Genomic DNA, 17,772 nt, shown 5'->3' with positions numbered 1-17,772 from the left:
TCTGAAAAGCAGACACTTCACAGAGGAGCAGTAGGCTTCAGAAGCTGGTCAGCACAGAAAGAGCCCTTTACAGGAAGATGGCATCAATGCCCGTTTCCACACTTTTGAGGAACAGCGGGGGGCACCTCACAGCTATAGCACAGTCACTGCTCACTCCAGTCCTAGGTACTTCCTTCTTCACGTAATTCCCCTTCTAATTTCTGAAGATCTCTGGCTCTCCTTATACACCTTTATACATCTTTACTCTTTCGTAGAAACAAGGTTCTTACCAGAATCCATTCAGAGTTAGTGTCTCAGAGTCATAGTCTCTGTGTTCCACCTGGGAGTCTAGTCCAGTCTTTGTGACTGTGGGAGATATTTTGCTACAGGGGTCCCTCTTAGTTAATTGGGTTTCAGAAGTCTGTAGCCATCTAGAGGCCCAGGGAATTTTTAGGTGCCCAGCAGATGTTTGTATGTAGGCTGGGACAGAGATTTGGGGAAGGGAGCTGGCTTCCTTCTGGGCAATGGAGGAAATGAATTAAGGTATCTTTTTTTCATTTTGATCCCAATTCCCATTGGAAATGTTGAGCTTTGGCCCTTCTTTCATCAATTCCTTTCATCTTGCTGTATTTTTCACTCTGTTTTTTTCTCCCTTAGGATTATGAAGCCATCACTCACTCAGCTGGCACCCCAGGGTATGCTGCAAACTCCCACTCTGGTTCTGTGCTCAGTGAGACCTATCAGTGTCTGCTATACCAAAGGAATGATGGCCTTTAGTCCCTGAGTGCTTGGTGCTTGGCCTGTTGTGGTATGGAAGGTGAAGGGTGCCAGCTTCCCTCACTCACCTGGATGATTGAGTGACCTTCATTGTGAGATGCAGTTTGTACATGGGCAGTATGGACCAGGAGGTCATCAGCACAGGCTGAGCTTTTTCCAGGAATAGGAAACAAATTTCTTGTTCCAGACTCCCTAAGTAAGAGCCATCAGAACCCAATAGTTACAGTTCAACAATTGCTGCCTCCATCAACTGGTGGAAATAGTGGGAGGGACAGACAAAGCCAGACATCTCTGGCTCCTAATAAAAGAATGCAGGTTCTTGCTGACAGGGCTCCTAGGTGTAGTCTTTCAGAGGGCTTCCTTTGCCTAAGCCCACAAGCATTTTTTATTCCAGGTGCAACCATGTTTATAGGAGACTGCGCTGGGTACTTCATTCTCAACACTATCCAAATCCCATGTGTGATGACGAACTCTGGCAATGTGTGTCTCCATTTCCATTACTTATCCCTTTTGTCAAAAAAAAAAAAATGGTTCTGCTTGGAATCTATTCAAAGTCAGTGTCTTAGAGTAATATCTTCATCTTTCAGCTGGGAGTCTGGTTGTGCCCTTGCAGTGGTGATATGGGTATTGCAGTGGGCCCTTCTCAATTTGGTTTCAGAATTATGTGGTCATCCTCAAACCTAGAGTCTGTGGTGAAGGTGCCCATGGAGAATGCTTGTGGATAGCCTAAGTCAGAGGTTAGGCGAGACCCTACATTCTGTGTGGAACAAGAGGAGGGCAAGATAGATATGTCCTTCCTCAATTTGACTTTGACCATTTGATGCAGGACTTCTACTCACCTTGTACTCAGTCATTCACATCCCTTTGCTGCTTTTCTACCTTTGTCACGGTTCACACTCCAAGACCACGGGGCTGTCTGAACACAACCCATGTTCAAGTTTTGAAGGCAAGTTTTTAGGCAGTTCCTGAGGAAATAAAGGGATCTCAGAGTCTGATATCCCAGAGGACTGCTGGTCCTACTGTCCTTGAGCTCTTGTAGTTTAGCAGGCTACTATAGCATTTGTAAATAATTGCCCTTGCTTGTAAACAAGGTTCTCCCTGGAATCCTGTCAGAGCCAGTGACTCAGAGTCATAGCTTCTATTTTTTAAAATGTTTATTTGTTTTTGATAGAGAGGGAGAGATAGAGCATGAATGGGGGGAGGAGCAGAGAGAGAGAGAGAGAGAAGCTGAAGTAGGCTCCAGGCTCTGAGCTGTCAGCACAGAGCCCAGTGTGGGGCTCAAACCCATGAACACTGAGATCATGATTGGAGGTGAAGTCAGATGCTTAACCAACTGAGCCACACAGGCTCCCCTCATATCCTTCCTATTAAGTGGGGAATCTGGTACAATCGTGGTGAGTGGGTGGGAGGTTTGGCCACAGGACCCCTGCAATTTGGTTTCAGAATTTGTGGACATCACCAGGCCTAGGGCATCTGCAGGTGCCCAGTGGAGAATGCTTGTGTGTAGGCTAAACCAGAGGTTTTAGGAAGGGAGATGGCCTCCTGTCTGGGTGAGAGGAAATTAAGAGAGATATATCCTTCCCAGGTGGATCCCAGTCCCATTAGAGATGCAGAACTTTGGCACTGCTTGTACTCTTCCCCATCCCATTGCTGCTTTTCTAGCTAGGTCTCAGTTCATATTCCAGAAGCATGGAGTCACTTACACAGCCATGTCTGTATGAATGGTGGTGGTTTCCGAGTCCATTCCTAAGAAAATTGAAGGTTCTCTGAGTCTGATAGTTCATAGAGAGGTGGCCCTTCAGTTCCATAGTACATGTTCTTGCTTAGCTGGCCAGGGTATGCATGAACATGGGTAGCCTGTTGGCCTCCCTACCCTCAATAATGGAGATCCCTTCATTCTGAAGAGCAGCAGGTTTTCATGTGGGCAGGATGTTCCAGGATCTGCTCATCACAGAAAGAACCTTTAGATGGAATACTGCACCAAGTCCCACTTCCAAATACTTGCCCATCAGCCACAAGCACACTGTGCTACTACTGTATCACTGCTGCCCCTATGTACTGAGGGAAAGGTCAGGACACATACCCAAAGCCAGGGATTTCCCTCTGATTCTGAAGGAAAATCTGAGAAGACTTCTTGCTGTCTGGGCTCCCAGGTGGAACTTATAGTGGGCACCCTTGGTCAAGTCCACAGCTGTTTCTCATTCCTGAGTCAGCGATCTGGGGAAGACTGTGCTAATTATAGTCACTCTCCACATTATCTCATTCTTATCCCTGATGCAGAACTCTAGCCCTCCCTGTATCCATTTGCACCCCTTTGCTCTCTGAGCCCTCCCTGGGGTTCATTCCATGTGATTGTCTCAGAGTCATACCATTGGCCCTCAACTGGGGATTCTGGTCCATTCCTTATGACTGTGGCATGTTTGCCCAAAGGGCTCCTGGTTCTTCAGCAGGATATTTTCCCCTATATGATTGCTCATCTCTGCATGAGTCTTGCATAGCTCAGATTTATGGCCAAGTAGGCCTTTGTTTTGTTTTTGTTTTTGTTTTTCCAGGGACATATCCACAGATCCTCCCAGGTTTTCAAGCATCTTGAAAAGACAAGAATAACTGTAAAATGGGAAGTTGTTATAATATCTGAAAGATGCTCAAGGAAAGATCTATTTATTTTAAACCAATGCAACCTTAATGATATAGGGATAGACAAGGCAGCCCTGTTGTAGAGCCTCCTCTCTGAATTTCTTCCAGGCATATTGGACACTAGCCAGCATCTTTACTCGGCACATCCTCATTATACGTTATTTTTGGCTTTGTTCAACACATCACATTATTCCCATTTCATGTGAGGGTAAACATGTGAAGGCACCATAATCCTACAAATGTGGGCTGGGAGAAGTGAATGGGTAAGGAGGCAAACACCAGGTGCTACTCTATATGCCAGTCCCTGCCTTCTGCCATTGTCCTTAGGGCTGTTGTGGAACTGGTCCTGCAAGCCAGAACTGTCACTGTTGCTACTGTTGAGTATGCTGAAGGAAGACAGTACTACACAGGCCAATGCCATGGTTGCCACACCATGGCCACAGAGTGGCTTTGCTGGGCCACTGAGGCTGCTATGGAACTGCCTGATGCACAGGGCTTTTCATGCCTTGGCACCTGACACAGAAAACTCCTTGTAGCTATGACCTGTACCCACCACAGATGCCTGTGGTCCCCCTGTCCCCTCTGTGCCCCAGCTGGAAGGCTAATCCAAGTCTGAGTAAGTGCAAGTGCTGCCATTAGTAGTGGCTGTCCTGCCTTGGTTGCTTCCCACCTCCAACATGCACAGGCTTGTGTGAAAAACTATCCCTGGGCCCTGGCTGAGTGAGTGACACCCCCATTGTCCTAAGTCTGAACAGGGACATCATTAGACATTGAGCCATGGGAAGGGAATGGTCATAGGGAGGGCCAAAGTTCAATATTTCCAATAGGAATGGGACCATTCTGGAAAGGGCTATGTAACTTATGTCCCTTCAGCCAGGAAAGGAGGACAGCTCCCTTCCCAGCCCTCTCACCCAGCCTAAGGGCAAATGCTGCCTTCTGGGTCGATCAAGTGCCCTAGACCTCTAGATACCTGCATAGTTTTTAACACCAACCTGACAGGGGCCCTGTGGCCAAACCTATCACACAGTTGCAAAGACTGGACTAGGATCCCCAGCTACTGAGAGACTACATGGAATGGACCCCAGAGAAGACCTAGTTTGAAAATAGAGCAAAGGGGTGAAAAAGATCCAGAGGGGGCCAGAGTTCTTCATTAGTTATAAAAATGGGATGATGTGGAGAATGAAGTGACTAGTGCCATCTCCCAGCAAGCCGGCTGTCTCAGGAAGAAGCAACACCTGTGGGCTTTGGTGAAGGAAGCCCCATAGAGGCTACATCTGGGAGCCCTGTCAGCAAGGGGCCTGCATTCTTCCTCCAGAAAGGGAGGAAAAGCCCTAGCTTTGGGTATGTATCTCGCCCTTCCCATTAGTAGACAGGGGTGGCAGTGATTCAGTTGTGGCTGTTTGGGGCTCCTGGCTGATGGTCAAGTGGTTAGAACCCAGTCTAGGTGCAGTATTTCATTCAAAGTCCCTTTGTGCACTGATCATGGCCTGGAGCAGAGTGCACATGCATGAACCATCTACTCTGCAGGATAAAGGCACCTCTGTTAGCCAGGGGAGGGAGGCCAGCTGGTTACCCATCTCCAAAATTACCTTAGCTGGCTAATAGCCACTCCCCCAGGGACAGAGGGGTCTGCTTTCCTCTGGGATGCCAGACACTGACTGTGAACTGACTGGGATTTCCACATTGGTTTTTGGACATGGGTTGTGTAGCTGACACAGCCCCATGGATGCTGGAATGTTCTAATTTAAACACAGTATATAGCTCTGAATGGCTCCCAGGTAGAACTTTGTTTTTGTTATTTTGGTTTAGTTAGTTAGTTTGTTTATTTATTTATTAAATATGAAATTCATTGTCAAATTGGTTTCCATACAACACCCAGTGCTCATCCCAACAGGTGCCCTCCTCAATACTCATCACCCACCCTCCCCTCCCTCCCACCCATCAACCCTCAGTTTGTTCTCAGTTTTTAAGACTCTCTTATGTTTTGGCTCCCTCCCTTTCTAACTTTTTTTCCCCTTACTCTCCCCATGGTCTTCTGTTAAGTTTCTCAGGATCCACATAAGAGTGAAAACATATGGTATCTATCTTTCTCTGTATGACTTATTTCACTTAGCATAACACTCTCCAGTTCCATCCATGTTGCTACAAAAGGCCATGTTTCATTCTTTCTCATTGCCACATAGTATTCCATTGTATATATAAACCACATCTTCTTTATCCATTCGTCAGTTGATGGATATTTAGGCTTTTTCCATAATTTGGCTATTGTTGAAAGTGCTGCTATAAACATTGGGGTACAAGTGCCCTTATGCATCAGCACTCCTGTATCCCTTGGGTAAATTCCTAGCAGTGCTATTGCTGGGTCATAGGATAGATCTATTTTTAATTTTTTGAGGAACCTCCACACTGTTTTCCAGAGAGGCTGTACCAGTTTGCATTCCCACCAACAGGACAAGAGTGTTCCCGTTTCTACACATCCTCGCGAGCATCTATGGTCTCCTGATTTGTTCATTTTAGCAACTCTAACTGGCGTGAGGTGGTATGTGAGTGTGGTTTTGATCTGTATTTCCCTGGTGAGGAGTGACGTTGAGCATCTTTTCATGTGTCTGTTGGCCATCTGGATGTCTTCTTTAGAGAAGTGTCTATTCACGTCTTCTGCCCATTTCTTCACTGGATTATTTGTTTTTTGGGTGTGGAGTTTGGTGAGCTCTTTATAGATTTTGGATACTAGCCCTTTGTCCGATATGTCATTTGCAAATATCTTTTCCCATTCTGTCAGTTGCCTTTTAGTTTTGTTGATTGTTTCTTTGTCAGTGCAGAAGCTTTTTATCTTCATGAGGTCCCAACAGTTCATTTTTGCTTTTAATTCCCTTGCTTTTAGGGATGTGTCAAGTAAGAAATTGCTGTGGCTAAGGTCAGAGAGGTTTTTTCCTGCTTTCTCCTCTAGGGTTTTGATGATTTCCTGTCTCACGTTTAGGTCCTTCATCCATTTTGAGTTTTTTTTTTGTTTGTTTGTTTTTGTTTTTTGTTTTTTTGTTTTTTTTTTTTTTTTTGTGAATGGTGTAAGAAAGTGGTGTAGTTTCATCCTTCTGCATGTTGCTGTCCAGTTCTCCCAGCACCATTTGTTAAAGAGACTGTCTTTTTTTCCATTGGATATTCTTTCCTGTTCTGTCAAAGATTAGTTGGCCATACTTTTATGGGTCCAATTCTGGAGACTCTATTCTATTCCATTGGTCTATGTGTCTGTTTTTGTGCCAATACCATGCCGTCTTGATTATAGCTTTGTAGTAGAGGCTAAAGTCTGGGATTGTGATGCCTCCCACTTTGGTCTTCTTCAAAATTACTTTGGCTATTTGGGGTCTTTTGTGGTTCCATACAAATTTTAGGATTACTTGTTCTAGCTTCAAGAAGAATGCTGGTGCAATTTTGATTGGGATTGCATTGAATGTGTAGATAGCTTTGGGTAGTATTGACATTTTAATATTTATTCTTCCAATCCATGAGCATGGAATGTTTTTCCATTTCTTTGTATATTCTTCAATTTCCTTCATAATATTTCTACAGTTTTCAGCATACAGATCTTTTACATCTTTGGTTAGGTTTATTCCTAGGTATTTTATGCTTCTTGGTGCAATTGTGAATGGGATCAGTTTCTTTATTTGTCTTTCTGTTGCTTCATTGTTAGTGTATAAGAATGCAACTGATTTCTGTACATTGGTTTTGTATCCTGCGACTTTGCTTAATTCATTTATCAGTTCTAGCAGACTTTTGGTGGAGTCTATCGGATTTTCCATGTATAATATCATGTCATCTGCAAAACGTGAAAGCTTGACTTCATCTTTGCCAATTTGGATGCCTTTGATTTCCTTTTGTTGTCTGCTGATGCTAGCACTTCCAACACTATGTGAAACAACAGCAGTGAGAGTGGACATCCCTGTCGTGTTCCTGATCTCAGGGGGAAAGCTCTCAGTTTTTCCCCATTGAGGATGATATTAGCTGTGGGCTTTTCATAAATGGCTTTTATGATGTTTAAGTATGTTCCTTCTATCCCGACTTTCTTGAGGGTTTTTAGTAAGAAATGATGCTGAATTTTGTCAAATGCTTTTTCTGCATCGATTGACAGGATCATATAGTTCTTTTCTTTTCTTTATTAATGTGATGTATCACATTGATTGATTTGTGAATGTTGAACCAGGCCTGCAGCCCAGGAATGAATCCCACTTGATCATGGTGAATAATTCTTTTTATATGCTCTTGAATTCGATTTTCTAGTATCAAAGTAAAATAGAATTTGAAAACATTTACATAAAAGCAAAAAATATAGTAATAAAAATTAAATAAAAATATTTTTAATAGAAATTGAAAGTAAAAATGAAGTTTTTCTCTTTCTGCATTCAAGAAAAAGAAAAGAAATGAAAAAGAAAAAAAGAAAAAGAAAACAGGAAATTGAAAATCTGAAAAGGTGAATACACTGAAGTAGACTAAAATAAAATGATGAAAGTAATGTAGAATTTGAAAAAATTTACACAAAACTAAAAAATATAGTAATAAAAATTAAAGGAAGATATTTTTAATAAAAACTGAAAATAAAAATGAATTTTTTCTCTTTCTGTATCCAAGAAAAAGAAAAGAATTGTAAAAGAGAAAAATAAAAAAGAAAGAAAATTGAATAGATGAAACTGCTAACAGATTGAAGTAGGACTGAAATTGCTTCGTTTCCCCCTAGAAGTCGGTCTATGTAGCTTTTTATAGTCCATAAATTAAGCCAGGAGTGAGACTTGTGTTCTTGACGAGCGAAGTTGGCCCAGTTGGGCGGGGCTCAGTGTAACAGCTCTGCTCTCCACTAGGTGGTGCTGCTAGTCTACTGGGGTGGATTGTTGAGGCTCTGGTAGGTGCGTATGCACATGCGCGGGAGCAGTGAAAATGGCGCCACCCAGCTACCCAGTCTGTTCTCTGGATCAGCAATTGCACACCCATCCTCTGTCTTCAGCTCTTGTCCACTTCCCACTTTTTCACTCTCCATGACCAGGTCTCAGGCAGTACCTCTCTCCCAAGTTTTGTTTTTTTTTCCCCTGGCCCCTTAATTCTGAAGGACTGTGGCTTTGACCTGTTCTGCCCCTCTGCAGGAGGGTCTCACCAAGTAATGGCCAAATGAGCAATGGCTGAATATTGGCTGCACCAAGGAATGCCCTCTGGACCCTGTTGTTGCCAGTGCCCCGAGACTGTGGCCAGGTGCCAGCCTGTCCCAGAAAATGTTTGAGAGACAGTGTAGCAGCAGTGTTTCAGGGACTATGGAAAATCACAGCACACATCTGGCACCAGGCTTCACCCTTAACGACTTGACCCAGCACCAGCGAATGTGGCTGCCTTCTGGGGTATGCTGGGACCAGGTGGCTTCAACAGTCTCTACCAAATGTCCTTCCAGCAGTGGAACCGCTTTTTCCTGTGTGGCCCAAGAACCTCGTGGACCCCACTCTGTTCCTGGGGATTCACCCTTCCCACCAGATCACCACCAGGTATCAAGCTGTGGATTTGCAGCCTTTGTGCTCCTCTTGTTTACAGTCTTAATGGAATTTAAACCCTCTCCTTTCTCCCTTTTTAGTTTAGTCCCTGCGGCTGTTTCCAATTCTCCATTTTCTCTCCAGCTGCTTTTGGGGAGGGGTGCTTTTCCCATACTCTCCCCGCCCCCCCAGTCTCTGCCCTCTCTCTGCCGCAAAAGTTCCCTACCTTTCACGGCTTCTCGATCCCCAAGTTCAGCTCTCTGCATCATGTGCCTGCTGAATTTTGTGGTTCAGATTGTGTAGATTGTTGTGTTAATACTCCAGTAAGTTTTCTAGGTGTGTAGGATGGTTTAGTGTTGGTCTGGCTAGATTTCATGGACATGAGACACACAAAAACTTCCATGCTGTTCCGCCATCTTGGCTCCTCCCCGAATCTCCAGAAAAATACTTCTGAAATGATGAAGATAATTATTGCATACCACAAGCCCTTTTGAACAATAGGTGTATGGGGGCCTTGAAATGTGCTTTCTTGGACAATATCCTGTCACCACTGATATATGTTAGCAGGTTGGTTATCAGTCCTAGAGTTAATAATGATGTTGAGTTGAAGTGAAATCATATTGCCAGTCCTGAAGTTATTAGTAGGTCTGAGAGAGCTCCCATGAGTTGTCATGGGCTTGGGTTAACTATGTGATATGTGTGGGTTTGGTGGATCATTAGGTGTTGTCATGTAGGTATAGGCTTACTAACAGGGTAAAGACATAGGCTTGAATAAGGGCCATAGCAAATTCAAGAATTGTTAGTAAGACAAGAATAATAAAGGTAATGAGAGTGATAGTGGTGCTGATATTTATTAGGGCTAGAGTAGCCCGTCCAACTCAGTGAATTAACAGGTGATCTGTTGTGATATTAGCTGTGAGTTGTACGGCCAAAGCTATTGGCTGGATAAGGAGACTAATGGTGTTGATGACTACAAGTATAGGGATTAGGGGAAAGGTGTTCCCTGAAGTAGATAGTGAGCTAAGGGTGCTTTCGTTTTATATCGGAACCTGGTGACTACGGTGCCAGCTCACAGAAAAATGGCTATTCCTAGGTTTATTGATAGTTGGGTGGTAGGTGTGAATGAGTGTGGTGATAGGCCTAGTAAATTTGTTGAGCCAATGAATAGGATTAGGGATGTTAATATTAGAGCTCAGTTTTGTCCTTTGTAGCTATGGATAGCTAGTATTTGTTTTGATGTCAGTTGAACTAATCATTGTTGTAATGAAATCAGATGGTAATTGACTAGTCAATTAGGTGAGGAAATAGAATGCCTGGGAATAGAATAATTAGGATAACAATAGGTAGTCCTATTATTATTGGGGTAATGAAAGAGGTGAATAGATTTTTATTCATTTTTTTTTTCTCAAGGGTTAGGTTGTTTTAGTGTTACTGAAGATTCGGGTCCTAAATTTCTTGGGTGTGAATGTTTTGAGATTTTTAGTTGAAATATAATAAATAGCATTATGAATATTGATATGATAGTGATGAATCAAGCTGATGTATCTAGTTGTGGCATATCATTAAGAGATTTAAACTCCCAATCTTTAACTTAAATGGTTAATACTTATTTAACTTCTTAATAATTTTATAGTATAGATGCTGATCATTTTTTGAAGTATGTTAATGGAGCCAATTCAAGAACAATAGGTATAAAGCTGTGGTTTGAGTCACAGATTTCAGAGCATTGGCCATAATATAGTCCAGGTTGTTGCCCATTAGTGTTGTTTGATTTAGTCAGCCTGGGATGGCATCAGGTTTTAGATCTAGGGATGGGAGGGCCATGAGTGCAGGACATTTTCTGATGAGATTAGTATATGAACGGTTATTTTTGTTGGAAGTACTACTTGATTGTCAACTTCTAGCAGTCGCAGTTCTCCAGGTTTTAATCCTTGAGTGGGGATTATGTAGGAATCAAAATTTAGGTCTTCGTAATCTGTATACTCATAACTTTAGTATCATTGATGCCCTACAGTTTTTAAGGTTAGAGAAGGGTTGTTGATTTTGTCTATTATGTAAAGGATTTTTAGAGAGGGTAGGGCAATAAGAATTAAAATAATAGCCAGCAGGATTGTTCAGACAGTTTCTACTTTTTGGGCATCTATTGTGCTTGTATGTGTAAGTTTGGTTGTTAGTATTAGTGAAATGATGTAGAGAACTAGGGAGCTAATTAGAAATACAATTATTAATGTGTGATCATGAAAGTGCAGAAGTTCTTCTATACTAGGGGATGTAGCATCTTGAAAACTTAGTTGAAAGGGATATGGCATGGAGACACAAAGGATTTAAACCTATAATTTAACTTTTACAAAGTTATGTAATCTTTTTACTAATGTCTCTTTATTGAGAAAGACATAGTGGTTATGACATTGGCTTGAAACCAGTTCTAGAGGGTTCAATTCCTTCCTTTCTTATTTTAAGGACATGTAGGTTGGGTCTTCAAATATATGGTATGGAGGGGGACATCCATGTAATCATTTGAGATTAGTTTAGTTAATTCTACTATTGCTACTTCTCGTTTGAATGCAAAGGCTTCTCAAACTATAAATATTATTAATATTACTGCTGTTAGTGAAACCAAAGAGCCTATTGAGGAGATTGTGTTTCAAGTTGTGTATGCGTCTGGATAATCAGAATAACGAGGTATTTCAGATAATCCAAGGAAATGTTGAGCGGAAAACATTTGTTTCCGTTATATTAACGCCTACAAATATAATTGTGAAATGAATTTTTGCTCAGGTATTATCAACAGTATATCCTGAGAATAGGGGGAATTAGTGAACAAAACCTCCTATAATAGTGAATACTGCTTCTATTGATAATACATAATGGAAATGGGCTACTACATGGTACATATCATGAAGAAAAATGTCTAATGAAGAGTTTGCAAGACTGTTAGGCCCCCTACGGTAAATAGGAAGATAAAGCCCAGGACTCATAATATAGCAGGGGATCATTCAATGTTTCCTCCATGAAGAGTAGCAAGTCAGATAAATACTTTTACTCCAGTAAGAATGGCAATAATTATGGTGGCTGATGTAAAGTATGCTCATATGTCAATGTCTATTCCTACAGTAAATGTATGATGGGCTGATACAATAAAACCTAGGAAACCAATAGATATTTCTGCTCATACTATTCCCATATAACCAAAGGGTTCCTTCTTGCCTGAATAGTAAGTAACAATATGTGAAATTATTCCGAAGCCTAGTAAAATTGGAATATAAACCTCTGGGTGTCTGAAGAATCACAATAAGTGTCGATATAAGATGCAACATCCTCCTCCAGCAGGATCAAAGGAAGTGGTATTTAGGTTTTGATCTGTTAGTAATATGGTAATTCCAGCCGCTAATACTGGCAATGATAGGAGTAACAGGACAGCAGTAATTAAGATGGATCAGACAAAAAGGGGTGTCTGATATTGAGATATGGCAGGGGTTTTTATATTAATGATTGTAGTAATGAAGTTAATAGCACCTAAGCCTGAAAAGACACTTACAAGATGTAAGGAAAAAATTGTTAGATCCACGGATGCTCCTTCATGGGCTAGGTTGACAGCTAGAGGGGGATATACAATTCACCAGGTTCCTGAGCTGGCCTCTACTATCAATGATGTGAGCAGGAGTAGGAAGGATGGAGGGAGAAGTCAGAAGCTTGTGTTATTTTTGGGGGGGAGTGCCATATCAGGTGCTCCAATTATTAATGGTACTCATCAATTCCCAAAGCCTCCAATCATGCTTGGTATTACCATAAAGAAGATTATTACGAATGCATGGGCAGTGACAATTACATTATAGATTTGATCATCTCCCAATAGAGTGCCCGGTGCCAAGTCCAGCTTGAATTAGAAGCCTAAGGGTGGTTCCTACTTATGCCAGCTTAGGCACCAAATAGGAGATAGAGAGTGCCAATATCTTTGTGGTTAGTGGAAAATAGCGGTTTATAAACTTAGGTAAAATGGCCTAGTAAAGCATTAGACTATAAATCTAAGAACAGAGTTTTAAGTCCTCTTTTTGCCAAGCTCTTTGGTAAAGTATCATATTGAATTGAAAATTCAAAGCAGCAGCTTCAATGCTGCCGGGACTTCTCCTGCCTTTTTTCCCTAGGTGGTGGGAGAAGTAGATTGAAGCCAGTTGATTAGGGTATTTAGCTGTTAACTAAAATTCCAAGGGATGGAAGCCCACCAATCTAGTAAGGGCTTAGCTTAATTAAAGTGTTTGATTTGAAATCAATTGATGTAATATAGATTCTTGCAGTCCTTAGAATAAGGTGTGCAGGAGTTAAATCGATATGACTTACTTAGGGCTTTGGAGGCTCTTGGTCTGTTTGGACCTAAACTCCTAATCCAGGATGGATAATATTGGTGTGAATGGGAGTAGTATGGTTGAGGTTATGATGACAGGGGATAAAAAAGTTATTTTTTTGTACTTTCAAATTGTCATTTTATTTGTGTATTGTTCGTTGAGGGGAATATGGTTAGTGCTGTGGTGTATGTTAGTTGTATATAGAAGTATAGGTTGAGTAATGCTGTGATAGCTAGTAGTGTGGGTATAATAATTATCCCATTTTTTGTTAATTCTTGGATAATTATTCATTTGGGGATCAATCCTGAGAGTGGCGGGAGACCTCCTAAAGATAATATTAGTATCAGAATGAGTGAGGTGATCAGGGGTGTTTTACTTCCTGTTTGTCATAGGGATAGTGTTGTTGTGGTGGAGCTGTGTATGAATAGTATGAAGCTGGTGGGTGTTATAATGATGTAAATAGCTAGGTTTAGAATTGTTATTGTAGGGATGTATAGTATGATAGCTGTTATTCAATCTATATGGGCGATTGAGGAGTATGCTAGGATTTTTTGTAGTCGTGTTTGGTTGAGTCCCCCTCATCCTCCGATTAGGACTGGTATGATAGCTCTTGTTAATGGTAAATTGGGGTTAATGGCAGGTGAGATTTGGTAGAGGACGGATAGTGGTGTGATTTTTTTGTCATGTCAATAGAATTAGGCCTGAAGATAGGGAGATTCCTTGTGTAACTTCAGGAACTCAGAAGTAAAATGGAGCCAAGCCCAGTTTTACTGCCAAAGCAGTGGTTTTTATAATTGATGCTATGGGGTTGAGTTTTTTTTTATATTATTCATTGTCCTAAATATAGAACATTGATAATTATTCCTGTCATTAGGAGTATAGATGCAGTTGTTTGTGTTAGGAAACATTTTGTAGATGCTTCTATGGCTCATGGGTTAAATATTTTTTTTATGAGAATAGGGATAGTGGCTAGTATATTTATTTCAAAGCCAATTCAGATTATTAGTCAGTGAGAACTTGTTATTGTGATTATGGTTCCTGAGATGACAGTTGAATCATAATAATGAGAATGGGGGTTTAATTAGTATGGGAAGGATATAAACCAACATTTTCAGGGTATGGGCCTGATAGATTATTTAGCTGACCTTACTGTAGAATATGGTGTAATATGGTGGCACGAAGATTTTTGAATTCTTAGGATTAGGTTCAAGTCCTGTAATTCTAGAAATAAGATTTAAACCTCTAGTATTTACTCTATCAAAGTAACTCTTTTATCAGACATATGTCTTATGTTTGAGGTGAAATGCTTGCTGTGATGATGGGCAAGGATATATGTCACATGCATAGGGCTAGGGTGAGGGGTAGGAAGTTTTTTCATAAAAGGTGTATCAGTTGGTTATATCAGAATCGTGGGTAGGATGCTCAAATTCATAGGAATGCCATTGTTAGGAGTAGAGTTTTAATGGTGAAATTGATGGTATATAGTTCTGGTATATATGGGTTGTGGGATACTCCAAAGAATAGAATTGTGAGAATATTCATTATGATGATGTTAGCATATTCCGCTAGGAAAAATAGGGCAAGGGGACCTGTTGCATATTCTATGTTGAATCTGGAAACAAGCTCTGATTCTCCTGTTAGATCGAATGGGGCTCAGTTGGTTTCTGCTAATGTTGAGATGAATCATATTATGGCTAGGGGCCATGTGGGAAGAATTAGTCATATGTGTTCTTGGGTAGTAATTAGTGTGGCTAGTGTGAAAGACCCATTTATTAGTAATACTAATAGGAGAATAATGGCTAGTGTAACTTTGTATGAAATTGTTTGGGCTATGGCTTGTAGGGCCCCAATTAAAGCATACTTAGAATTTGAGGTTCATCCTGACCATAGTATTGAGTAGACAACGAGGCTTGACATAGCTAATATGAATAGTACTCCTAAATTTATGTTGAGTGCGTATGGCATGGGGAGAGGAATTCACATGGTTAGGGCTAATGAGAGAGCCAGGATAGGTGCTATGATTAATATAGATATAGAGGATGTAAGCGTTCTTTGGTGAAGAGTTTTATGGCATCTGCAATGGGTTGGAGCAGACCATGTGACCCCACAATGTTTGGTCCTTTGCGAAGTTGTATATACATTAGTACCTTACGTTCGACTAATGTTAGGAAAGCTATGGTGAGGAGAACAGGGATAATTAATGAAAGAATATTGATTATAAACATGTTATTAGGGAGAGGAGTTGAACATCTGATTATAAAGGTTTAAGTTTTAGGCAATTACCGGGCTCTGCCTCCCTAACAAACCCAAACTCTCCGGAGATGTAAATAGATAAACTTTGGAGGTTAAGATTATATCATCTATTGGGTTGAAGGTGCTTTGGTAAAGTAGGCCTCATTTCTCTTGTCCTTTTGTACTGGGAGAAATTGTTTAATAGATAGAAACCACCTGGATTTCTCCAGTCTGAACTCAGATCACATTGAACTTTAATCATTGAACAAACGAATCTTTGATAGCTGCTGCACCATCGGGATGTCCTGATCCAACATTGAGGTCATAAACCCTGTTGTCAATATAGACTCTAAAATAGGATTGCGCTGTTATCCCTAGGGTAACTTGTTCCATTTATCAAATAGTTTGGATCAATAAGTGATGTTATACTTTTGACTGGTTAGTCTAGATCTGAATCACTTGGAGGTTGTTTTATTCTACGAGGTCACCCCAACCTAAATTGTTGGCTCATGTGGAGGTTTGTTGTTTCTGTCAGCTGTGTTGGTGTAGTCTCCTTAGCCAATTAATTAAAGCCCCATAGGGTCTTCTCATCTTATTGTTGTATTTCCGCCTCTTCACAGGAAGTCAATTTCACGGATTGGAAGTAAGAGAGTAAAACCCTTGTGTGGCTGTTCATACAAGTCCCTATTTAGGGCACAAGTGATTATGATACCTTTGTACAGTCAGGATACTGCAGCCATTTAATGAATGTCACTGGGCAGGCAGTGCCTCTAATACTAGAAGTGCTAGAGGTGATGTTTTTAGTAAGCAGGCAGGGTTTATGTTTGCCAGGTTCCTTTTACTTCTTCTAATCTTTCCTTGGTTGCATGCCTGTGTTGGATCAACAATTGGTTTGATATTTAGTTTATAGGCTAGATTATTTTTATCTTGTTGTTAGCTACCAGTGGTTATCTGCTCTGGCATAAGGAGCAGGGGAAATATTTCTTTTTATTCATATTAGCATTATTGCTTCTATTGCTAGATAGATTAACCCAGTATTGAGTTAGGAGTTGATTGCATATTTTTGATATTAAGATGTTTTAATTATTGAGTTTGAATGCTTTCTTAATTGATGGCTGCTTTTAAGCCAACTATGGTTATGTTTATGCTTACTCTCTAAAAATGGTTGTATCCTAGTTCTAAAAAGCTGTACCTTTTAAGATTATATTTTAAACTTACATTAGAATTTTTGGGGTTTTGGGGCACCTGGGTGGCTCAGCCGGTTAGGTGTCTGACTTCAGCTCGGGTCATGATCTCATGGTCTGTGAGTTCGAGCCCCACATCGGGCTCTGTGCTGACAGTTTAGAGCCTGAAGCCTGCTTCAGAGTGTCTCCCTCTTGCTCTCTGCCCCTCCCCCACTCACACTCTGTCTCTCTCTGTCTCTAAGATTGAATAAATGTTAAAAAATTTAAGAAAAAAAGAATTTTTGGTGTTTTTAGGTAAGTTTAAAGTTGAACCAGGGGCGCCTGGGTGGCTCAGTCAGTTAAGTGTCCGACTTCGGCCCAGGTCATGATCTCACAGTTTGTGGGTTCAAGCCCCGCATCGGACTCTGTGCTGATGGCTCAGAGCCTGCAGCCTGTTTCGGATTCTGTGTCTCCCTCTCTCTCTGCCCCTCCCCCACTCTCTCCCCTTCAAAAATAAACGTTAAAAAAAATTAAAGTTGAACTAAAATTCTGTTCTGGGTAACCAGCTATCACCAGGCCTGTTAGGCTTTTCACTTCTACCTACAAATCTTCTCACTATTTTGCAACATAGCTGAGTTCATCTTGTAAGGATTGTTCATAGGCAGCTTATCTGGTTTTGGGGAGCCTAGCTTAAGTTCTCTTTGTTAGGTTATTCTAGATAATTCATTATGCAAAAGGTACAAGGGGTAATCTTTGCTGTATAGTGCTCTCAATTTTTCTTTCATCTTTCCCTTATGGTATTTTCTATTTAGCCTCAACTTAACTTTCTATCTCCTATACTTTTAAGAATTAACTAAATGTTTTGATTTAGTGTTTTATGTTAGTTGAATTTATGGTTGTTTGGGCTAGTTTTGGCTCAAGATGGTCAGTTTGATATGAAATATTCTGGGTGTAAACAAGATGCTTTATTTAAGCTACATCTTGTTTATCCAAGCACACTTTCCAGTATGCTTGCCCTGTTATGACTTGTCTCCTCTTGTGTTTTTTATAATTTGAATAGATTGCCTTTGAGTTTTTTCACTTGAGGAGGGTGATGAGAGGGGTGTGCGTGCTTCATGACCCAGTTCAATTGAGCTCTCT

At 41.0% G+C, this 17,772-nt stretch overlaps 1 pseudogene; it reads right to left on the bottom strand.

Moving 5' to 3' along the window:
• Positions 1–10,520: 10,520 nt before the first annotated feature.
• Positions 10,521–15,786, bottom strand: LOC123604235 (annotated as a pseudogene).
• Between the last annotated feature and the right edge of the window lie 1,986 nt (positions 15,787–17,772).

The sequence above is a fragment of the Leopardus geoffroyi genome, chromosome E1, assembly GCF_018350155.1.
Source record: "Leopardus geoffroyi isolate Oge1 chromosome E1, O.geoffroyi_Oge1_pat1.0, whole genome shotgun sequence".
Taxonomy (NCBI): domain Eukaryota; kingdom Metazoa; phylum Chordata; class Mammalia; order Carnivora; family Felidae; genus Leopardus; species Leopardus geoffroyi.
This window is presented reverse-complemented; position numbering and strand designations above follow the sequence as displayed.